Here is a 26,335-nt window from a genome sequence, read left to right on the forward strand (position 1 = left end):
ACATTGCAGATCGTTTGGCTGTGTACAGCCCAGTGAGAACACTAAGATCTTCAGATTCTCAGCTACTGGTCTGCCCCCGCTACAAATTAGTAACTAGTTAGTCCCTCAGCTATGGAACACGCTGCCTGAGATGCTGCGCAGGGAAGGGAACCTCCTGCGGTTTAGGAAGATGCTAAAAACACTGTTGTTTAGAAGGATTCTGAGTGTTAGCTAGACCAGGGAGTGTCTTTCTTGCAATGTCTGCCAAGCTTATTGTTGTAACTAGAGATTTCGAGCGCCTAGAGACCTGCAGGTGATTGGGCGCGATATAAATCCAAAATAACAATAACAATAACTATCAGACCCCAGACACTGATTCTTCGGTACACTTCAGGACCTGTGAATACTATGCCAGGAAGAAGGACAACTGTTCTACTGCAAGGTTTTTCACTCTGCTGGACTGCTTCTATGAAGGACTGCTGCCCTGCTGCATTGACCTGCCGCCTGCTGATCTCTTGCCTTGATGAGAAGGACTGGACCTGCATCTGTTGAACCCAGGACCCCAAAGTGACTTCAAGGGCTAGTTGTCTGGCCTCCTGACTAGGTCCTGAGTTACAGAAGACTCCAACAACATTGAACCCATCACCTGGAATCTGCAATCTATGAGTCCTAACCTTGCAAGTGATGCCAGTCCTGGACCCTTGGAATTGGACCAGACGGTGCTCTAGCATCCCACTTGTGGACCCACCAGAACTGTTACATCGCCTCTGCTATGCAGAGCAATCCAGAGCACAACTGATCCATAGTGTCTGCTGTGAGAGTTCCCCTAGTGGCAGGATTCGGCATTCTCCTTACAGCCTGCACCGGAACAACTGCTTTACAATGCTTCACTGATGCAGACCCTCGCATCACAAATCTCTTGTCGACTGCAGCCTCGACTATGATACAGGTTCTCACATTGCATCCTCCCAACTGTCCAGAACCAATGCATCGCCCCGACGGCACAACGCTTAATCTACACCAGACTTCACATTGCAAACCCTTGTTGATGGGATCCTCAATGACTATGCAGTATGTTGCATTGCAGCTCCTCAAAACAGGTCCATCTTCTTGGCTACATGACGCATCCTCAACAGTGACCTATCAATGTTCTGAAACTAGGATTTAAGGTACTTTTGTTTAGTGGGCCTAACTGGGTCCCTATAGCTAGCTCACACTCCATTGGTTTGTAAATTTGTCCTAGTCCAGTGCAACACGATTCCACAGTTTGGGCTTTGTGCTTCTTGTACCATTTTTACTGAATTTAAAATTGCATATCTCCGGTTCTACTGATTGGATCTTTGTCATTTTGGCATTGTTTTATTTAGTAATAATTTCTCTATTTTCATAAAGTGGTGTGGGATTTGTCTTGTGTTGTGTTTTCACTTTATTGCTGTTTGAAGTGCTGCATTAATACCTTTTTACATTGCCTCTAAGTTAAGCTTGACTGCTTTGTGCCAAGCTGCCAGATGTTTAAGCACAGGCTAATTTGAGGTGTGATTGTACATCACTCTGTCAAGAATTTCTGTTACTGCTTGAGGAGGGTTTGACCCCCCTCATCCAGTAGCTCAATTTCTCACACTAATGGTAATAGTGGTGGGGTGGGGTAAAGATGACACACAAGAGTGAGGTGAGAAGAGGAGAAAGGAAAATAAGTGAGCGGCAGTAGTGAAATGAGAGAAGAGAGTGTAATCTATTGAAGCGCTGAAAAGCTGACAGAGTTAGAAAACAAACAGAAGCACCCAGTAAGATGAGAGGCACTGGACATGCAAGGAAGAAGAGTCGTTAAAGCTGCAAATTGTGTACTTGCAATTGGTGGGAGGAAAATGGGACAGCATCACTGGCTCTAGTAGGCACACTAAAAGTTTACTCAGCAGTTCTCTAGCAGTAATAGAGCCACAGTAACAAAGAGGGCAGGACTGATCAGGGAGCATAATCTTGTGAGATGGGATTCCCATTTTGAGGTCAGGCCCTCCCGATGTGTAAAGAAGAAAAAGCAATTAGGCAAGGCATGCACCCATATACTTACAAAATATTTTAAAACTCTACTACCGTAAAAAAAGAACTTAAAAAATGATTGATTCCTTTTAAAAATGCATGCCTGACAGTAAAAATTGGAGTTATGATTGACAGTGTTTGTCCCTTATGCATCGCAGTGGAAGCAGTCAATAGAAAACAGAATGATACACCAAACAGTGAATGCACATGCTAACAGACTAATACTTCTTTGGGCCTGCTGAATGTGTATTGAATCAGTAGAAAATATCTGTGTAAAAGACAGCTAAAACAGTAAGTAGTCGGACTTAAAAATCACCGATGGACTTGGTCAAGAAGAAGTGTTTTCTCCAGTTAACCACAACACAGAGGGCATGTTGATTGTTTACTACCAGCAGAGCTTGATTTACTGATAATTGCCTGCAGGGGAATAGGTTGATACATGTGAGATGGTGTAATAACATGAGCGAGTTCATCTGACACATAAGCATGTGTTACACCTACTGGGGATGTCAACCGCATCAATGTAATCCAGGTCAGTGGCACAGCAGGTGGCACAGCAGGTGGGTAAAATTTGATGGGGAGCAGCTTTTATTTTGGACTACTGTGAAAACACATGACAGATGCTTGTTTCTGTCCTAGCTTGCACCCCAACACCCTTTGACAAAAGATAGCAGGATTCCTGTTCTCTTCCACCTACTCAGAAGGCTTGACGAAGTTGTAACAGAGATTGCTATCTGCCCCATTCATAGTGGGCTATGAAAAGTAGTAAATGCAAAAACAACAATTGATGGACAGAATGCAGAACAAAGTCATACATTCACCCCAGTATAGAGATCTGGGCCTAAATCCATCGTTTTTTTGCTCACCATGCCATTCCAGTTTGAACCCAGCCATATGCAAATCAGTCTTGACCCTGTGCCCCATGGGAACAGTCCAGCCCGAACTGCCAAGCCAGGTCCTCCCTGGACTGGAAACAAGCATCCTAGGACCGGTTTCGGGCTTTCAGCCCTCGTCAGCCAGGATAGCCTGATTCCAGTGGCATGGAGAGCAAGGGACTCACGTCTGAGCATACCCTTCCCACTCGGGGTGACAAATGCAAAAACAACAATTGATGGACAGAATGCAGAACAAAGTCGTTGTTGTAACGCTTTTCGCCCTAAGTGGGATGGGTATTCCCAGACGTGGGACCCATGCTCACTACGCCACTGGAGTCAAGCTATCCTGGCTGATGACGGCTGATAGCCAGAAACCGGTCCTAGGATGCTTGATTCCGGTCCAGGAAAGACATGGCTTGGCAGTTCGGGCTGGACTGTTCCCATGAGGCACAGGGTCAAGACTGATTTGCATATGGCCATGTCTAAACTGGGGTGGTGTAGTGGGCAAAAGAACGATGGATTTAACCCAGATCTCTTGACTGGGGGAGAATGTCTGCATTGTCAGCATTCCGTCCATCAATTGTTTGTTGTAACGCTTTTCGCCCTAAGTGGGATGGGTATTCCCAGACGTGGGACCCGTGCTCACTACGCCACTGGAGTCAAGCTATCCTGGCTGATGACGGCTAATAGCCAGAAACCGGTCCTAGGATGCTTGATTCCGGTCCAGGGAAGACATGGCTTGGCAGTTCGGGCTGGACTATTCCCATGAGGCACAGGGTCAAGACTGATTTGCATATGGCCATGTCTAAACTGGGGTGGTGTAGTGGGCAAAAGAACGATGGATTTAACCCAGATCTCTTGACTGTGGGAGAATGTCTGCATTGTCAGCATTCCGTCCATCAATTGTTTGTTGTAACGCTTTTCGCCCTAAGTGGGATGGGTATTCCCAGACGTGGGACCCGTGCTCACTATGCCACTGGAGTCAAGCTATCCTGGCTGATGACGGCTGATAGCCAGAAACCGGTCCTAGGATGCTTGATTCCGGTCCAGGGAAGACATGGCTTGGCAGTTCGGGCTGGACTGTTCCCATGAGGCACAGGGTCAAGACTGATTTGCATATGGCCATGTCTAAACTGGGGTGGTGTAGTGGGCAAAAGAACGATGGATTTAACCCAGATCTCTTGACTGGGGGAGAATGTCTGCATTGTCAGCATTCCGTCCATCAATTGTTTGTTGTAACGCTTTTCACCCTAAGTGGGATGGGTATTCCCAGACGTGGGACCCGTGCTCACTACGCCACTGGAGTCAAGCTATCCTGGCTGATGACGGCTGATAGCCAGAAACCGGTCCTAGGATGCTTGATTCCGGTCCAGGGAAGACATGGCTTGGCAGTTCGGGCTGGACTGTTCCCATGAGGCACAGGGTCAAGACTGATTTGCATATGGCCATGTCTAAACTGGGGTGGTGTAGTGGGCAAAAGAACGATGGATTTAACCCAGATCTCTAGACTGGGGGAGAATGTCTGCATTGTCAGCATTCCGTCCATCAATTGTTTGTTGTAACGCTTTTCGCCCTAAGTGGGATGGGTATTCCCAGACGTGGGACCCGTGCTCACTACGCCACTGGAGTCAAGCTATCGTGGCTGATGACGGCTGATAGCCAGAAACCGGTCCTAGGATGCTTGATTCCGGTCCAGGGAAGACATGGCTTGGCAGTTCGGGCTGGACTGTTCCCATGAGGCACAGGGTCAAGACTGATTTGCATATGGCCATGTCTAAACTGGGGTGGTGTAGTGGGCAAAAGAACGATGGATTTAACCCAGATCTCTTGACTGGGGGAGAATGTCTGCATTGTCAGCATTCCGTCCATCAATTGTTTATTGTAACGCTTTTCACCCTAAGTGGGATGGGTATTCCCAGACGTGGGACCTGTGCTCACTACGCCACTGGAGTCAATCTATCCTGGCTGATGACGGCTGATAGCCAGAAACCGGTCGTAGGATGCTTGATTCCGGTCCAGGGAAGACATGGCTTGGCAGTTCGGGCTGGACTGTTCCCATGAGGCACAGGGTCAAGACTGATTTGCATATGGCCATGTCTAAACTGGGGTGGTGTAGTGTGCAAAAGAACGATGGATTTAACCCAGATCTCTTGACTGGGGGAGAATGTCTGCATTGTCAGCATTCCGTCCATCAATTGTTTGTTGTAACGCTTTTCGCCCTAAGTGGGATAGGTATTCCCAGACGTGGGACCCGTGCTCACTACGCCACTGGAGTCAAGCTATCCTGGCTGATGATGGCTGATAGCCAGAAACCGGTCCTAGGATGCTTGATTCCGGTCCAGGGAAGACATGGCTTGGCAGTTCGGGCTGGACTGTTCCCATGAGGCACAGGGTCAAGACTGATTTGCATATGGCCATGTCTAAACTGGGGTGGTGTAGTGGGCAAAAGAACGATGGATTTAACCCAGATCTCTTGACTGGGGGAGAATGTCTGCATTGTCAGCATTCCGTCCATCAATTGTTTGTTGTAACGCTTTTCGCCCTAAGTGGGATGGGTATTCCCAGACGTGGGACCCGTGCTCACTACGCCACTGGAGTCAAGCTATCCTGGCTGATGACGGCTGATAGCCAGAAACCGGTCCTAGGATGCTTGATTCCGGTCCAGGGAAGACATGGCTTGGCAGTTCGGGCTGGACTGTTCCCATGAGGCACAGGGTCAAGACTGATTTGCATATGGCCATGTCTAAACTGGGGGGGTGTAGTGGGCAAAAAAACGATGGATTTAACCCAGATCTCTTGACTGGGGGAGAATGTCTGCATTGTCAGCATTCCGTCCATCAATTGTTTGTTGTAACGCTATGAAAAGTAGTAAAGCTGATTAACTCAGAAAGGCTTGAGCAGTATAAGAAACTACAGAAGTCATCAGAAAAGGTGTGTTGGAGCTGGTTGGCAACTCCACCATTCTCCTCCAGATAAGGGTGCTATTGTCCTCTGTAAGACTCTGACTAAGATAAACAGGGAATTTCCTTTGTTGCCAGGTACCTTTTACCTGGGGCTGAAAATTGTGGAAATACATTTTCCCAGAGACCCAGAGAAATCTCCATTTATTGTTTTGTTACAGTTTTCTTTTAATATCACGTGGCAGACCCTGGAGCAATATACTCAAGATTCAAGGCAGTCTGGGACGTCCCCTAAAACCAGGGGCTGAAACAAAAACATTTGGGCCTCTTTGCTTGTGACTGTCGAATGAGACTATGGGCCTGATTTACAATTTGACAGAATGGTATTCTGACACAAACATGACAGGCATCTTGCCCACCTTTTTACAAGTGCCATGGGATATAATGCATTTGTAATAATGCACACTGGATATCCGACACGTTTGTGACAGAGAATCCCAACTCTAAATTGAGCCCTATTTATCAAACACCCTTCTTTGGAACATCAACACTACTGTACCAGGAATAGCAATGGTGAATTACAATCACATGCATCAGGGACAATCTACTTTTGAACCCAACACAGAGACCACACCCCAGAGACTGGAGCCTGCTGCGGCTCACCGGCATACCCAAAGATCCCATTTTGCAGACTATGAGCAGACTTTGCGGTTGAGATAGTCTTGCTGAGACTTTGGCTGCCATCCATGACACTGGATTACATTGCATTGTTAGAAACCAAGGGGTGCTCCTAATGAAATAATATATGAGTAGTGGGTATGCTAGATAATGCAGAATATGGATTTCTTCCTAGATGAATAAATATACAGGATGGTAACCCTGACACACCTTTTCAATAGTTTCTCAGTGAAACTTGTTCATAAGTACAAAATCTGATTGTCTTATTGGAGGCACCTCTTCATACATTCATTGTGCATCTTCTGAACTACAGTGAGAAAAGCCACTTCCTTCAAATGACAGAGGCATGAAGGCATGGACCCAAAAATGCAAAATGTACAATAAATATGTTTTGCCTGCCTATATTATTGCAGAAGTCTGCTAGTGTGCTAGTTTGGCTGTCTCTTTGAGGGATTGTTTATTGGAGGTGGCCCAATGGATGGACCTCAACTGCGTGAAATGAATGCAGGTAGAACTGAGTTCCTCATCCTTGGCCAACAGCCTTTAATCTGGTCTTCCGACTGGTGGCCAGTGCCACTTGGTCCTTTTCCTTCACCAAAGTCTGCGGTTAAAAACCTAGGTATTTGGTTCGATGAAAAATGTGACAGTCAAATTGCGGCCTTGGCAGGCAAATGCTTTGGTATCTTCAATTCTCTCAAAAACATTATTAGTCTTTTGCTTGAATCTGACCAGAAAACAGTGACAAGTTATTTCTTTGCTCGATTACTGTAACATTTATTATCTGGAAGTCACTCAGTCTCAGCTTCTGAGGCTCCAAAGTGTTCAGAATTCTGCAGCCTGGCTTTTGTTAAAGCTACCAAAGCAGGCCTCCATGGGCTCGGCGTTCTGCAAATTGCATTGGCTTCCTCTGAAGAAACGTCTTTACTTCAAAGCCCTTTGTTCATTGTTACAGGGATTTCAGGAAGACAGGTGCTTGCTACTTGCACTCACTCATTAAACCCTATTCTCCTCAGCTTTTCTACGGCCTTGTTAGCGCAGGTCTCCAGAGTGAAGAAAGTTTGTATTGACTGCAGATCTTCTAGTTCCCTTTCACCTAAGTTATGTAACTCTCTTCCGCTCTATCTGAGGCAATCAAAGACAGACCTTCTTTTTTGATAGGCAGTGCTCTTCCTTAGGCCTTCTGTGGCCTTTCGTGGGAGTTTTAGACCTACTAACACTGGGATACTTCTGTTGAAGTAGCAATGCAACTTACAAGTGTCATCATTATTATCATTATATCTAGGTGGTTCAAAGCAACAAATATTTATTGATAGCGTTAAAACAATGCTTTGCAAAGTTGGTTTAAAGTGCATTGTTGATGTTCTCAGCAACATTTTTTTTTTCATGTGAGAAAACTGGATTGTACTTGGGCCCAATAGCAGTATGGAACTGGGTTGAAATGCAGAAGGAACCAAGTCAAGGGAGATTTCAGAACTCAAAATCACTTGAAAAGAATACAAATCATCTCTGGGGATATGAACACAGCAGAATTTGGCTGTCAAAAATAAATTGCCATCCCCCCAGTCAGATACATTAGTTATTGGAGCTTTGTACCAGGGAGGTGGACACAGCTACAGTGGCAGACATCTTCAGTGATATACCCGAACAATCCAAACTTGATGTTCAATGGAGCTGATGAGAGTCTGTGCCAGTCTTCATCCAACAAATGTGACAAAGAAAGAAGAGTCTCATGACCCTCTCTGCTAATGCTGCTACTGGCCGGCAACACAATGAGTTAAAGATTAGACCAAAGGAAATACGTGGGACTTAATATGAAATTAAAACTATAAAACAAAATAATGAGTGGGGACACAATTTTTCTTTGATTGAAAGAAAGGGAGAACTTCATTATGTATTCGATTTATTAATATTGCTAATAACTTAGACAAGATAACATTCTGTAAAAAGCTATGTCCAATGCTTCTACTGCATTTATTGTTTGAAAGTCCATCACATTGATTTAATCACCATTAAATTAAGGGGGTCATCCTTCTCATTCACGTAAATAGTGTTCGTGATCCAAAGTTTAAATACTTCACATTGTCTGTCCACACTAAAACATTCAATAGCAACAATTATATCCCAGCATTACAGTATCTAACTTCTGACTTTAAATTGTTTTCCAAGTACTTCTGTATAAGATGTTAATTGCTCCCATGAAAACATAACTAAACATCTGTGCACCATGACAAAATGGAAGACCTATTGCTGCATGCAATGCTTGTTGACTGGGGTGTAAATTGCAAACACAATCCTAGTCATGGTAAGGTCCAAAATAACCTGTGAAACATCCTCTGACAGCTTGGCACAGAGCAGTCAGGCTTCACTTGAAGGCAAGGTTTAAAGCATTTGTGAAACACTTCGAATAGTAAAAACAGTGAATACACCACACAAAAAGGTCATGAATCAAATTTAGAAAAATAAAGATAGGTTTAATAAATAAAACAATGACAAAATGACAAACAGCCAATCAAGGAAACAAAAGTACCACCAAAAAGCACAAAGTGTCAACAAGGGATATATGGTAGTGCCAGACTGAGATAAACTGACAAGTTTAGGCCGGCGGCAATGGAGCACGGGTCGGTTATGGGGACCAGGCTAGGCCTACTGAACAAAGTACTTAAATCTTAGTTGCAGAGCTCTGTGTGGATGCAAGGTGAAGAAGTGTTGTGCAGTCGAAGCGATGCATCGGTTCTGATATGTAGCTAGGCTGCAGTGCGAAGTCCTGTGCATCGTTGTCGGCAATCCTGTCCATGGGGCTTGCGAAGTGAAGTCCAGATGTCGAGGCTGCTGTGGGCAGCTGAGGTGATGCTTCAGTTCCAAGGAGTTGCAAGGCTGTGATGCATAGCCAGGCATTGTCATTGAACTGCCGTCAACAAGGGATGTGAGGACCTGGTTAGGGGATGCACTGCGCCTTCGTCAAAGCGTTGGTTCGGAAGACTGCAAGGGCAATGCAGAGCTTTTTCACAGGGTCTAATCCACGCAGCAGCGGCAATGTGTCGCTCTTGCCTAAGGATGCGCCTCTCAGCTGAGGAGTATCTTGGTGTGGCTATGGGATGCACTGCTCAGCAGCGATGTGCCAGTTCTAATGCTCCCTAGGCCCACCTCCAAGGGTCCAGCTCTTGGGTGGCACCACTTATTTATTTATTTATTTATTTGTGGGTTTATATAGCGCTAGAATCGACTCCAGCTGGAGTATCTCTGCGCTTTCTGGAGCCGGTAGAAACAGAGGAATAATTGGAGCTAGATCTCGTTTCTGAACAACACAGTTTTCAGGAATTTCCTGAAAGTGAGATGCTCTTTGCACTGTCTCAGATGAAGAGGAAGTCTATTCCATAGGGTAGGGCCTGCGATAGATAGCGCTTTACTACCGTGTCTAGATTTCTTTGCACAAGGAGTCACCAAAAGAAGACAGTTACTGGACCTAAGTGAGCGACTAGGAACATAAGGAACAAATGTGTTCTGAAGATAAATAGGCCCTTGGCCATTTAAACATTTATGGATCAAGCAGCATATCTTGAACTTAGATCTCTGGCAAACGGAAAGCCAGTGCAGTTTCTCCAGAAGGGGTTTGGACGCAGTTCTTGGAGGAACATTAAGGACAAGACGAGCCGCGGTGTTTTGAATGACCTGAAGTTTGGCCAACACATTTTCGTTGGCAGAAAGCAACAGGCCATTGCAATAGTCTATACGACTCAGAACCAATGTCTGGACCAGAGTTCTTCTAAAAGAGTCCGGTAGTAAGGGAAAGACTCTGCGTAGCAGGCCAATCGTATGGAAGCAAATTCCAGCAGTATGGTTAACATGCTGTCCAAATGACAGGTCTTGATCCATCCGAATCCCTAAACTCTTCACAACCTGTTTGGGTTCTGGAGCTACTCCCAAATCGGGGGGCCACCAATCAGGGGTCCACAATAGTTTGGCTTCTCCAAACAACATTAGTTCCGTCTTACTGACATTGCATTGCAGGAAGTTAGAAGACATCCAATTAGCCACCGCCTTCATGCCCCCAGAAAAGGAGTTTTTAATTTCTGCGGACATTGTCTTAAAAGGGAAGAGGAGCTGCGTGTCATCTGCATAGGATACTGGGATGAATCCATAGCTGCGCATCACTCTTGCCAGGGGTGCCACATAGATGTTAAATAAGGTAGGGCTCAAACAAGAGCCCTGTGGCACCCCTTTAGATATCTCCACCTCCGCTGATCGATATGTGTCCATGATCACTCTCTGGGAGCGCCCCGATAGGAAGCTCTTTAGCCAATCAATGGCTTTATCCTCAATACCAGCGTTCGACAACCGGTCAATAAGAATGGTATGGGACACGGTGTCGAACGCTGCTGAAAGATCTAAAAGAACTAGGATTACAGAGAAACCCTTGTCCTGATACATATGTAAGTCGTCCATAACAGACAGCAAGCTGGACTCTGTACTGTGTTTCGGCCTGAACCCTGATTGTGAATAGTCCAGGCCGCCAACAAGTTCGATATGATTGGACAGATGACCATTAACATATTTTTCGATCAGTTTCCCTGAAAATGGTAAAAGGGATATGGGCCTGAGATTTGTTAAATCGGACCATGGGATAGCAGTATTCTTCCTAATCGGCCTGATAAGAGCACGTTTCCATTCTCTTGGGACAATGCCTGAACCCAGAGAAAGATTCACCAACCTTTGGATCATGGGACACAGCTCGTCAGTCAGGATAGGCATAATCCTGGCTGGGATGATATCGTCAGGGCTACCACTTTTAATCCGTGATACTAGTGCAGATGTCTCTTGTAAGGAAATGGGTGGAAAAAAGCGTAACATAAGTTTATTCAGGTTGGGGTCAGCATCTATTTCCAAAGGTGCCATATCTGTAGTCAGTTTGTTATTAGTGCAAACTATTTTGTCATAGATAGTATCTATCTTGTTCGTAAAAAAACAAGAGATGTCATCACACAGCTGTTGGGATGCAAGATCCGAAGATTCACATGCTGCCGGTTTAACAAAGGATTGTAGGACTTGGTACAAAATCCTTGAAGAGTTTCCTGCAGCTGTAATTTGCGATGCAATGTGAGTTTTGCGGGCGACACGAATGGCTTTGTGGTATATAGATAGTGAATTCCAATATTCATTTTTGTCCTCTATCAAATGAGAGGCTCTCCATCTCTTCTCAAGTTTCCTGGCATGCAATTTTAACGTCCTAAGTTGATCAGTGAACCAAATTTCTTGTTTCTTTGTATGTCTGGGTTTGAATTGTTTAAAAGGGGCAATCTTGTCAATAGTTTCCACCATAGCTTTTTCACAGTTTTTTACGGCCGTATCAATATTTTCATTAGAAACAAAAGGTGGGCAATGAAAATTATTTTTAAAAATAGTGTCGGTAATTCTGTGCCACTGTCTACGTGTCCTCGGTAGCTGTTTAGTTCGGGAGGAGATACGTTTCGGGTAGGGAGTAAGGAATTCTACAACATAGTGGTCTGTCCAGTTGACCTGCCTTGCTGGTGGACAAGAGAGTAGCATAAAATTGGAAAATACCAAATCAAGGGTATGGCCCGCCTGATGTGTGGGCCCAGAGTTGCGTTTCACAAGGCCCAATGAGGACAGGTCAAGAAGTAGGGATTGGGCCTCGCAGCAGTCCGACTTATCACAGTGTACATTAAAGTCTCCGACTAAAAGAAACTCGCTGTCACTATTGACATATGGGGCAAGTAACTCAATCAATAAGCTGGAGAAATTATTGTACGATCCAGGGGGACGATATACTAGTGCACCCTTTTGGGTATCATTAGATGGCAGTATTATTTTAAAAATTATTAATTCAATTTCAGGGGAGCTTATTTCATCTAAAACAGATATACCAATTTCCTGTTTGTGTACAATTGCGATCCCCCCACCAGTTTTAGTGGGGCGATCCAGCCTAACTATTTTATAGTCACTAGGGACTCCCAAGGTTATGGCAGGAGTGGAGTGTGGTTTCAACCACGTTTCCGTGAGGTAACATAAATCTGGTTGTTTGGAAGAGATTAGGTCCCAAACTTCAGCACTATGTTTCGAGAGCGACCTAATGTTACACAGGATGCTTTTCATCCCAGAAAGAGTATGGTTACTTCCTGAAACCCCACTAATATCTGGGTCGACAAAAATAGAACAATCCATATCAGATGGATCTTGTGAGAACAAGGTGTTCTTAGTGCGCCGTTGTTTGCTTAACAGAAGTCCATCTACCTCAGGGTGTTCATTTACCCTACCACCATTTACTAATGGTACATTATATCCCTTCAATACCTGAGAGCTATAAGTAAGCCTCATCGGGGGATGCCCTTGTGTGTAGGTCTTGACAGTCCCCATGGCCCCTGGCCCCGTCCTGTCGCGGACGGGCGCAGACGGGCAGGTCTTTGGCTTGTCTTCGGCGCCGGCAATGGCGCCCCTCTGCGCGCAACCGCTGCGCGCTTTGGCCGACGAGGGGCTAAATAGGCTGAGTGCAAATCTGTTAGAGCGCTAACCGCTCACCTGTTCCGGGGTTAGTGGGCGTGTCTTGCTCTTGTCCACCCGCCCTCCGCTCAACGGTATTGGCTACCGAGTCGGACCAGGGCGGGTGGGCTGGATCACTGAGCAGAGACAGAAACCTGGCCCCTAGAACCCCTACAGTAGCGGTAAGATCGTAAAAGTGCTATCAGATTAGATAACAGTTAGGCAATTAATTGTGCACACATACACCGCACGATGTGAAATTAAGATACTTCAAAGTGCTATATTTAAAAATTCGCCGCAAGTGATGTTAAAAACTCAATTCCGATTTCACAGTGACACAGTTCTTTCTATTAGTTGCTCAAATGCGCTCCGCTCTGAGAAATTACCTGAACCAAGCGGGGTCGGGGGAACACTGCCACTGTCCTCCCCTTACCGCAATCGGCCAGGCCTACTCGCCGCCTAAATAGGCTGAGTGCAAATCTGTTAGAGCGCTAACCGCTCACCTGTTCCGGGGTTAGTGGGCGTGTCTTGCTCTTGTCCACCCGCCCTCCGCTCAACGGTATTGGCTACCGAGTCGGACCAGGGCGGGTGGGCTGGATCACTGAGCAGAGACAGAAACCTGGCCCCTAGAACCCCTACAGTAGCGGTAAGATCGTAAAAGTGCTATCAGATTAGATAAGAGTTAGGCAATTAATTGTGCACACATACACCGCACGATGTGAAATTAAGATACTTCAAAGTGCTATATTTAAAAATTCGCCGCAAGTGATGTTAAAAACTCAATTCCGATTTCACAGTGACACAGTTCTTTCTATTAGTTGCTCAAATGCGCTCCGCTCTGAGAAATTACCTGAACCAAGCGGGGTCGGGGGAACACTGCCACTGTCCTCCCCTTACCCTTGGCAGAGTAGACTCAAGAACGCAATAGTGGTCCCTCTATTAAAAAAACCAGGGGCTGATTCCCTGAATCCTTCTAACTATCGTCCCATTTCTCTCCTCCCTTTCTTGGCCAAGATGTGGCCAGGTGCCTTTCTAATTTTATTGAACAATCAGATCACCTAGAGCCACACCAAGCTTTCTTTCGGCCTACTCACTCAACTGAGTCAGTAATCATTGCAGTATTGGACACCCTGAGAGCTAATGCAGACAAGGGCATCCCCCAGGCCTTGGTGCTCCTGGATTCGCGTTCGACACGGTCGATCATAAAATCTTGATGGACCGCGTCGAGCAGGCCGGCATACAGGGCCCCGCATATAACTTGATTAGGTCCTTCCTTGAAGGCAGAACACAAGCGGTCCGACTTGGCCCTTTTACTGCCTCTAAGCTCACCACCACATGTGGGGTGCCACAGGGCTTGTCCCAATCCCCACTTTTATTCAATCTCTATCTCGTGCCCCTGATCCACTCATTAAAAAATAGAAAGATAACTACTTTTAATTATGCTGACGATCTTCAGCTTGTCTTCAGCTTGGATTCTCCTGACTTTGTCCTTGAATTTCAAGCTCCCATGCTTCACATTCAGCGTTGGATGGACCTCAACCATCTCAAACTCAACCCGGGCAAGACGGAACTAGTATTGCCTGGGAAGAGCGAGATCTCTTGGGGGCCACACTATTGGCCGACAGAATTAGGCACCCCCCCACTTACTCTCCCTCTGTGAATAGTTTGGGGGTCACTATAAATGCAGATCTTTCACTCAAAGGACAAGTGGGGGCAGTAGTCTCCACCTGTTTTCTCCAATTGCGTAAAATCAGGAATATCGCCCATTTGCTGATCCACTCAGCCCTCATCCAGGTTGTGATAGCCCTGGTTCTCTCGCGTCTTGACTTTTCAAACTCTATTTACCTTGGCCTGCCTCTGTTCCTACTTAAACGCCTACAATTAGTACAGAATCAGGCTACGAGATTAATTCACAAACAACCTAAATGGCAATCTGCCAGACCCTCGCTATCTAAACTTCACTGGTTACATATTGCCCAACGTGTAGCTTTTAAGACAGGGTGCCTAATCTTTAAGGCATTGCACGGCAGGAGCCCCAAATTCATCAGCTGTATGATTGTAAAGCACGCCCCACTCCGTAACCTACAGTCTGCTCATCTTCAATTACTGACTACCCCTGCCATTAAACTCAAACGTCAGGGAGGGTGCAGGTTCTCCTACCTTGCCCCTAAATTCTGAAACTCTTTACCTCTAGCAATTAGGATGCGTGACAACCTGCTGGGGTTCAGAAAGGCGCTTAAGACCTGGTTGTTTGAGCAAGCTTACGCATAGTCCTTTGCGCTGCAACACTATCCAAGATTAGTGCCATGAAACCTCCTGGTGACCGTGCGCTCTAAAAGCTCTTGCTAACATAACATAACATGGCAGAGTCCAGGTGCAGATTCAAAGTTGTTGGAAGCCTTTTATGTCCCTGAGCCGTCAAATCAGGATACCAGCCAACTAGCCCTTGGAATCACTCTGGGTTCAAGAGATACAGGTCCAGTCCTTCTCACCCAGGCAAAAGAGCAGCAGGTCGGCACAGCAAAGCCGGAGTCCAGCAGAGTAGTAGTCCAGCAGAGTGGCAGTCCTTTTAGCAGAACAGCAGTCCTTCTTCCTAGCAGAGTATCCCCAGATCCAGAAGTGTACTGTAGTGGTGATGTCTGAGGCAGCATCAACCAGTGCATGTAAGCGAGGTGGGGCAGTGAGACGGTGGGGCGGAGAGGGACGGGCAGGGGGGATTTTCACAGACAACGGAATAGGACAAATTTAATAAATAAATAACTCCTATGCCGTCGTCTGTCGACATACTCCCCGCCCCCTAAGCCCCACCGTGCTTACCTGCACCGGAGCTGCTGGTTTGAAGTCCAGTACTTGTACCCAGTGGTGCCTTTGAAGCGAAGAATACTTCAAAGAGATGCATTTGAAGTGCACAGATGAACTCCCTTCCTGTCCTGGCTCCAGATTCACTACAGGGGGGTATGCAGTCCTTTATGTGTGGACAGAACAGGTGTAAGTGAGGTTGTGCTCAGATCCTCCCTCCCATCCTGTCAGGGTGGTCCATCAAGTCCTACCTAATCTCTCATTGTGTGTGGCTGTCTAGGGAGACTACGTCAAGCCCAACTGCCAACGACTCACAGACATATGATCTGAAACACCAAACATGAACCTGTCATATTGTCCCATTTGGAAATTATGCTTATAAAATGTAATAAGATAATACTAATGTCAGAGTTATAGGCCTTACAGTAGTGAAAAATGAGTGTAAGAGTTTTTTATTATCAGAACAAGTAAAACATAAAGGTACATGTCCTGCTTTTTAAATACATTGCACCCTGCTCTCTGGGCTATCCAGGGCCCACCTTGGGTGACTTACATGAATTAAAAAAGAATGTTTGGGCCTGTTAAGGGGTTTGACTTGCTAGATTGTTAAGGCAGTTGAAAACTGCACACACAGGCTCTGCAATGTCAGGCCTACGACATGTTTAAATGGCCATTTAAGTGGGTTGCACAATCAGTGCTGCAGGCCCACTAGTAAAAGGAACAAATGATGGATGGAATGCTGAACAAACATCCTCATGTTGCCGGTCCAGAGAAGACCAGGGTTGGCACTTCGGGCTGGACTGTTCCAATGAGGAACACGATCAAGACTGGTTTGCATATGGCTGGGTCCAAACTGGAGTTGCGTGGTGAGCTAAAGAACAATGGATTAAACCAAGATCTTTGTGAGTGGGGGTGAATGTTTGCATTGTTCAGCATTCCGTCCATGTTTTGCTCCTTTTGCTTTTGTCGCCCTAAGTGGGAAGGGTATGCACAGACATGGGTCCCGTGCTCACTGCACCCCTGGATACAAACTAGCCTGGCTGATATGGGGTTTTGCCCCAAAACTCGTACTAGGATCCTTGTTTCCGGTCCAGGGAGGACCTGAGTTGGCAGTTCGGGCTGGACTGTTCCCATGAGGAACAGTGCCAAGACTGATTTGCATATGGCTGGGTCCAAACTAGAGTGGCATGAGCAAAAAAAGATTGGATTAAACCAAGATCTTTGTGACTGGGGGTAAATGTTTGCATTGTTCAGCATTCCGTCCATGCTTTGTTCCTTTTGCTTTTGTCACCCTAAATGGGAAGGGTATGCCCAGACGTGTGTCTCGTGCACAGGTGATACACTTTACTAGGGACTTAGTAAAGTAACAATGCCAATTGAGGATAAGCCAATGTTACCATGTTTAGTGTAAGAATCCTATGGCCAAAAAAAGCTAAAGTCAGCAAAAACATGAGGTCTGAACTCGTGGAGCTTTACTCCGTGGAATTCCATGGAGTTATCTAAACACTCTGTGAGATTCCATGGAGTTTCACTGTACATGACCGTCTGAACTTCAATGGACTGGTGAAGTAGAGGAAGGATGTAGAGGATGGGGATGTTTACTGTCACCCTACCAGGGTCGGTGGTACTTGCCTGACAGACTACTTCTAAAGTAAAGCTACAGGTGCACCAGCAGGAAGCAGTCAGGTTTGTAAGTTGGGCACTTGGTGCCGTGTTGAATAATACATGCAGGTGCAGGGCTGAGATTACACGCAAACCCGGAAACGGGGGTGCTCCAATAAATTATTCAGCTGACAGGGCTCTGACAGAAGACTGCAACTGAAAGTGGTGATAATGCCCTTCCAATCATACTCCGAGCCCCCTTCTTCCCATCTGAGATTCTCTGACTGCTCTGGCACTGTGTGCCAGTGCCACAGTGGGTCCAAAAAACTAGCCTCAGTGCCTAACTCTAGGCAGGTCTTGCCCCTTCACGGTCATAAGTGCATGGACACAGGGGATAATAAACGTTCCTTACCCTAAATGAAAGAACATTTTCATTCATGCTATTGTCCCCACCAGACCAGGTAGCAGTGACTGGCCACCATGGGCACAGGCTGGGGTGGGGCAGAACCCAGGCTGGGAGGCAGTGAAGTGAGTGGTTGCTGGAGCCTGCTTCACTCCAGAGGATCGATCCTTGTGCACCCACTGCTCTCTCTGTCAACCTGCAATTTCCCTCATGGCCACTCTCTGACAGCAACAGGTGCATGCTGTCTGCTCGCAGATGCATAGTGACAGTGGGCACCCACACGCAGCTACAGCACATATGCAGATCCAGGCAATAACCCCAAAGGCAGTAAAAACAGGATGAGTGAAGTAGGGGTGGGCAGAACTCAGGGATTTTTACTGCTCGGAATTCCGTTAAGTTACCTAAACACTCTGCAATATTCCGAGGAGTTGCACCTTACATGACCTTATGATCTTCAGTGGACTGGTGAAGCAGAGGATGGATGTAGAGGATGGGGATGTTTACTGTCACCATACCATGGTCACTGGTACTTGCCTGGCACACTACTTCTAATGTAAAGCTACAGGGGCACCAGTAGGAAGCAGTCAGGTTTGTAAGTTGGGCACTGGGTGCCGCGCTGAATAATACAAGCAGGTGCCGGGCTGGGGTTGCATGCAATCCCAGGGACAGAAGAGGTTCAGATAAATTATTTGCTGATAGGGTTCCGACAGTAGACTGCAACTAAAATAGGTGATAATGCCCTTCCAATCATAATCCGAGCCCCCTCCTTCCCAGCTGAGCTTCTCTGACAGCTCTGGCACGGCATACCAGTGCCACAGTGGGTGCAACAAACTCGCCTTGATGGCTTACTCTGGGCAGGGCTTGCCCCTTCACAATTATAAGTGCATGGGCACAGGGGATATTAAAAGTTCCTTACCCTAAATCAAAGTGAACTTTCATTCATGCTATTGTCCGCACCGGACCAGGCAGCAGTGGCTGGCTACCATGGGCACAGGCTGGGGTGGGACAGAACCTGGGCTGGGACGCAGTGAAGTGCGTGGTTGCTGGAGCCTACTTCTCTCCAGAGGATCGATCCTTGTGCACCCACTGCTCTCTCTGTCAACCTGCACGCTCCCTCATGGCCACCCCCTGGCAGCAAAAGGTATGTCTGCTCACAGATGACTAGGGACAGTGGGCACCCACACGCAGCTACAACACATATGCAGATCCGGACAATAACCCCAAAGGTAATAAAATCCTCATGCGTGCTGTAGTCTGATTGCCAGATCTCCTCATATCTCCTCAAGTTGCTAAGTGTTACCAGTTGCCTAGCAAGAAAGAATTTGTTATTAGCCATATGTGACAAACAGAATTCAGACTTGCAGTTGATGCAGTGGGGGTTTGTAGCAGTCTGAACTTCAGAAGCTTATTAGAATTAGGGGTGGGCGGTAAACTCCGCCACGCAGCGGTTGGCAGAATGTATGCTGAACTCCACGCTTCAAGCTAAGTGCGGAGTGGGAAAAACTCTGCGAACTCCGCTGGTTGAGCGGAGTTTACCTGCCACCCGTAGTCAGAAGGCAAAAGGTTAGGGGAAACCATGCCAAAGATGCAAGGTCTAATAATTATTGAACCCCATATACCTTTACTGGTATTATGTTACGTTTAAAGGATCACAATTGTGATTGGTGACCACACAATTGTGGAAGCATGGAGTTACACCAAAATTTAGATGCCCTTTTCCACAGATACATTTTGTTTGACAATCACACCTTTTTGAGATAGAACGATCAACTGATGTGTGCAAAACAGATACTTTTATATCATAATGCTAAAGTTAATTGTAAGGAATTTTGGACTTTTGGCCAGCGATGTTTGATTGGGATTTCAGTTTGCAAGTTTATTACATGGGTTAGTTTTAATTTATAATCTAAGCTGTATTCATTAAACTGAAGCTATTGCCCCCTTGAGCTCAGGCAAGATTACCCTATCTAATTTGGAACACTCCAATAGAGCTTTCTGGGTTCCTATGCACGTCAAGGGAGGGGGTAATTATGTAATAATCGATGTTAAGAACAGGTATGGATTTGGGACATGGAACTTCTGATGGGAAATTCTGCATGTTAACTACTAGAAACATGTATAGATTCACATGGCCACCCAGGGTCATGAAACAGCACAACACTTTAATATCTAAAAAGGTGCCATGTCCACATCAGTGGCATACCACAAAAAATGCCCTCTCTGCCCCATAGAATACATTGAGGGAAACCTGAGTATATAATATCTCACAGATATTCATTGGTCTTGATTTCAACGGGGGCCCCCTGAAGGTTTGAGGGGCCCCTAAAGAGTTGAACTTCCACCCACCCCGTTCAGCAGGGACTGTAGAAGCCCGCATTGCACCCAGGTACACATTATCTCCTTTCAAAGGATTCACTTACATCAGGAAAAAGGGACTATACTACACAGTAGGCGGGATCAACTGTTTTATATGGCAATTTCAACAGAGGCAAGGGGGGTTCTAATACAGCAATATAGCTTGCTGCTATGGGTTAAATTGATCATCAAAGAGACTCTTTCTGAGTTACAGGTCTGTGAGTCGGGCACTCACATATTGAAAATGAAAACTTTAATAAACATCTTTGCAGCATGACAGTGAAGTACTGAATTCAAATTAGAGACCTTGTTCACTCACAGATGGAATGAACATCTTGCCATCCATACAGCATACATACTCTCTGACTCATATAGAACTAAGAAAGAAGAAAGCCCGTACTTCTTCCCTTTATTACTATATCCAGCAATTAGAATGAAAAAAGCCACTGTGAATCAAACAGCACACATTGGTTGAAACATGTCGACCTAAAAATAAGATGTGTGAGATCACTACATTTTCATGACCTATCCACCACTGCTTTTGACCCTACCCAAGGAATCCATAATCAATTTTTTTTCCCTAAAGGTGGATATCCTAGAGGTAGTTTAAAAATGCACTCACTAATTCACCATGTCGCTAAAAGAAACCAGCTCTGCATTTGTCACCCCTCAACTGTTGTTTTTGCATTTGTCACTCGTCAACTGTTGTTTTTGCATTTGTCACCCCTCAACTGTTGTTTTTGCATTTGTCACCCCTTCAAACTGGAACAGCATGGTGAGCAAAAAACGATGGATTTAGGCCCAGATCTCTGTACTTGGGTGAATGTATGACATTGTTCTGCATTCTGTCCATCAACTGTTCTTTTTGCAGTAATCAGGCGTCGCAGCACACCTAAGATGCACTATGCATCTTCGGTGGGAACCCAATGACGAAGCATGCCACCAACTAGGTTGGTGGGTGAGAGTTCTTTTAAAACCTAATGGTTTTTCCTAGACTTCAGTTAAATACATGAATGAGAGTTCAGTAGCAAGCTAGTTCTCATTGTTGGATATCATATGGAACTAACACATGATTTTGTAGCATTCAGGCGTTGAAGCAGATGCATGAACCTCTGAGTTGATTAAAGGCTCACAGACCTATATGGACCACATATGTTTTCTTGAGTTATTCTCAAACTTCCACTAAATTAGGTGTGACGGAGTTTTGGCAACTCTGTCTTACGCATGTAACATGAATTTCCGGTCAAATTCCACCAACCGCTGCATGGCAAAGTTTTTTCTCATGTGCAGCACACTAACAGTAAGTTGGCGAGTGAGAGCAAGAATTGGCAACCCGTAGCATGATTTTCGGGTACTAGGAGGGCACCCGGCTAGATTTTTCCAGCAGGGGTGGTCGTGACCATTCATGGCTAGAAAGCTGCTGCTCGAATAGAAAATCTACTTGAGCAGCAGCAAAACCAACTCGAGAACCAGCTCCCTCTGGCATGCCGCGTGGTGCTGCTTGTGCTGATTGTGCATTATGGAACAAGCTCCCTGTGCTAAATAATCCGCGCAAGCAGAGCAACATGACAATTTCCATCTGTTCATGGAACTCTGCGTAATCTCATGGAGTTTTCATGTAACTCTGTGGAATTCCGCAGAGTGAAACTCTGCAAGTTCTTCCCACCTCTACACTAAATCACATGGAAAGACCACATCGAGCAAAAAAACTAAAGAAAATCAATGCCAGAAATCAAATGCTCATGCAAGTGTTCCACTCTAAAAACCTAGGACTGGACTTGTGGAACCACTAAAAAGTGAAATTCAATACGATTTTCACAAGGAATAAGTATGTGTAAATATTTACAGCCATGATTCTTGAAGGAATATATTTTGCACTTTTGTGTCATTCTAAAAGCTCTTCTGGATTTCATTTTTTAATGAGTCAATGATCCCAACATTAGTGACTTCAACACATTCTAGATATGCACATAATTGATACAGCATCTGGACAGTTGAGCATATTCACAATATCCTGAACACAAGGCACAGCCTACTATCCAATGCATTCCAAGGCTCATCCATGTACTTTTTGCAAGCACAACACTCTTGAAGTCATAAACACATGTTCTAATCAGCAAAACCTTCCATACACACTTGTGTACTGAATTTATCTTCCCTTATGTTGGATTTGGTCCTCTCTGCAGAACGCCCTCAAACATTTTGCATTCTCCCCTCCTGTTTTCTGAAGCCGATTTTGTTGGCTTTTAGGACTCTGTGGACTTTACCACTGCCAACCAGTGCTAAAGTGCTTGTACTCACTCCCCAAAACATGCTAAAATTGACTTACACCTGATTGCCATATATAACTTACTTATAAGACCTCAGTAAATTGGTATACCACATACTCAGGGCTGGTAAATGTAATGTTACTAGCGGGCCAGCAGCACTATTGTGCCACTCGCTTAATCAGCTCTTAATACATGTACCAGGCCTCCCATTACAGCTAGTAAACGGTTTTAAGCTGGAAAATTGACTTGGCAAAATAAACCCTTGCCAGGCCTAAAACTACCATTTTAATGCATATGAGCCACCCCTAAGACAGGCCCTAAACAGCTCATAGTGCAGGGTACATTGTATTCAAAAGGTTGGACATTACCTTTAGGTTTTACATATTCTAGTACTGAAAAACTCACAAATTCATCATTCACTACTGTGAGGCCTACCTGTCGCATAGGATAACATTAAGTTACCTTATTATATTTATTAAGTGGTAACTTTTGTTTGAGAGCAGGGTGATATGTCTTATTTGGTGTCTAAGAAATTGTAATTTAAAATCCTCTTTGGATTTTAAGACACAATTCTGAAAATGCCACATTCAGAAATATGGTATTTTCTTGTAAAACCTATTTGGTGACTGTGAGACCGGCCTCACGGCGTGGCCCTCTCCATCATCCAGCCAACCTGCAACCACCCTCAAGACACGACATCCCCGACTCCGGCCGCCCCAGCCACCCCCGATCCGCGGGCCGGCCAGAGGCCTGACCAACTCACCACCCTACCACGCATGTCCAACCAAGGAAGCGGGAGCCCTCAACACAGACCCAGAGGCGCCAGCCCAGTCACACCTCGGGTCGCCTTCCCCGGGAGGACTCAATCGGCCACCAGGCCCCTGGGGAGCAGGCGCCTCCCCTACCGAGCGTCTGGGGTCCCTCCCAGACCCACCTGAAAAGACCAAAGAAGTGAGCGGCAGGAAATCCCGCCGAACCCCCTCCGTCACCCCAGTCCCCCCTCTGCGAGCACTCCGGACTTCAAAGAACCAGCGGAGTATAACAAGGGGTGCCGAAGAAACAAGGAGAGAAGACCTGGAACCATCTGAGCCTGCTGACGTTGTCGCGGCTCCTGAACGCTGAAGTCACCTGGGCCTGCTGAGTGACTCGCGGCCTCTTGCTATTGAACCATCTGAGCCCGGCGGACGAGGTCGTGGCTCCCGAACACTGAACCACCTAGGCCTGCTGAGTGACTCGCGACCCCCAGCTTTAAACCATCTGAGCCCTGCTGACGGAATCGCAGCTCCTGAACTCCGACCACCTGTGCCTGCTGAGAGACTCGCGGCGCTCCCCTTGAGGACGACTCGGGAAGAGATCGCCCAGAGACACGACACCCTCCGGCTCGAGGATTGTGAGCTTCCGCAGGGTATTTCGCAGAGACGCTATCTTGAAAGACTGTCCCGCTACCCCCATTCCCCACGACTGACTTGTGGTACGTTGTGCCACTGCTGTACTATTTGCCTTTTGGGTCATAAAGATCCCTTGAAATCATCGATAAAAGAACTTATCGTCCTACAAAGAATACGTGTGGTGTCCCTCTGTTCACAGTGCAGTTCAGGGTGTGCGCGCCTGGTTCGGCTTACTTGGGAGAGGTGGGTCAAAGGGGTGGGCAAGACGTGTATCGAACCCCCTTCCGGCGAACGCCTTTCCAACATTTGGTGGCAGACGACGGGATCCGAGCCGACACCGAAAGAGAGCGTGCAGTGAACGACTGACGCACTACCAAACAGAGATGGAAGGAGAAACCCCCCTGGGTGCCGCAGGTACCGAAATAAGCTCACCGTTCCGAGAGGATCAATTGGACTATTACACGCATAGAGAACTAAAACAGTTTTGCAAAGACCTTGGCATCGCTACCACCGGACTAAGCACAAAGGAAGACTTCCAGAAAGTACTGAAAGCCTGGGTCGAGACGGGGGCGCCCCCGACCCAAACGGAAGGAGACTCTACCCATGAACAAACAAGCACCCCGGTGAGAAACAACGGGCCAGAGGGGAACCTGTCCTCCGAGGAAATAGCGGACCGAGAGAGAAGCCGCAACCACGAACTGGAACTGGCAAAACTAAAAATCGAGGGAGAGATAAAACTGGCAGAGAAGAAGTTAGCCGTCGAGCAGTTACGGCTACAAGGGGAACTCGAAGAGAAGAGACTCCAAAGGGAGCACGACGAAAAGAAACTCCAGCTAGAACATGAACGCGGCCTGAAGGAGATTGAGTGGCGGGCTAGACACGAAAAGTCACAGCCGCCCGGGAATCCACAGCCCGCTCCCGCCGGGGAAACCAAAGTTCACATCCCCAAGGATGTGGACAAGGAGTATTATAAGAACGATGATATCCAGCAGTGGTTTAAGGCCTACGAAGTCGCCATGACCTCTCACCGAGTCCCGCAGAAGGATTGGGGGGCTGGCCTATGGGGCCGGTTCTTAAGCGAAGGAAGGGACACTCTGCTCGATCTGCCCTCCGCGGTCATGAACTCCTACAGCCACATGAAGGAAGCCCTCGTGGGCCGGTACGGACTCACCCCCGAAATGTACCGACAATGGTTCCGAGATTGCAAAAAGATACCGGGCACCACGTGGGTCGAATACGTGAACTTTTACAGCCGAGCCTTGGACGGGTGGATCAAGGGCAGCAAGGTCTCCACCTTCGAAGAACTGTTCGATCTGATCGCCTGGGAACATTTAGCGGCCAATTGCTTTATAGAACTGCGCCAGCATCTCCTAGACAGTAAACTCACTGACCCTCGGAAGCTGGCCGCTGAGGCTGATCGTTGGGTGAACACCCGGGCCACCCGGGGCCCCGTGGGGGACTACGGCCGCAACAGTCAGGGTCCCCCCGCCAGAGGGGCAGAGGGAACCACGGCCGACCAAGAGACTTTGCCGGGGGGTCCTCCACCAGCCCCCCCAGCAGCCCACCAGCGGCGGGTTCGGCCCAGTCTCCAGCCAGCACCGGAGCCCCAGGACGACCAGGTCCACGAGCTAGGATCACCTGCTTCCGCTGCCAGCAGCCCGGACACTACGCCAATGACCCCCAGTGTCCCCAGTATCAGCGAACCACAACGACCAACCCCACGACCCGGCAGATGGCCTCCGTGGCTCTGGGGGAAGAAATGGAAGACTCCGAGGAATGGGAACCGGCGGCCATGGCCCTGGTCTCCCTTGGTGATCGAGAAATGGTCCCCGGGACACCCTTGCCCGCCAACACAGAAAAGTACCGACAGCGGGTGACCATCAACGGCCACCGAGTCGAGGGCCTTCGCGACACCGGGGCGAGTGTCACCGCGGTCCACCGCAGCCTAATTTCCGAAGACCAGATCCTAGCCGGGGCCCTCTGTCCGGTCGTATCCTCCGACAATTCTGAGAGCCTCTGCCAGATGGCCCTGGTGCCCTTCGAGTGGGGAGGGGTCTCCGGAGAACTGAAGGTAGCGGTCCGGACCTCGCAGCCCGTAGACTGCCTCCTGGGCAACGACCTGGAGAGTTCCCCGTGGGGGCAGGTAGAACGAAGAGCCCACCTGGAGATGATGGGCCTACCAGAATGGGTCTGCGCCACCACGCGCTCCATGACCGCACGAGTGGCCCCCTCCAAGGGCGGTGAAGCCCTCTTACCGAACACTTTCCCCGAGAGCAGGGACCCCCTACCAGAAGCAGACAACCCTCCTTCCGAGGAAGAAGGAGACACTAACCCAGGGGAAGGACCGGAACCTTCCGCCCCAGAGGCCCCGATGGAACTCGAAGAACTGCCCGAGTTGGCCCAGTGGCACTGCGAAGGGGGGCCCTCCCGCGAAGAGTTCTGCCAGGAACAGACCACTTGCCCCTCCCTCGAGGGACTTAGACAACAAGCCGAAGCCCAGGTCGCCGGTGACCAAACCGGAACCCATTGGGTCTATTGGGACAATGGCCTCCTC

The sequence above is a fragment of the Triturus cristatus genome, chromosome 5_2 (genome assembly GCF_964204655.1).
Source record: "Triturus cristatus chromosome 5_2, aTriCri1.1, whole genome shotgun sequence".
In the NCBI taxonomy this organism is placed as follows: domain Eukaryota; kingdom Metazoa; phylum Chordata; class Amphibia; order Caudata; family Salamandridae; genus Triturus; species Triturus cristatus.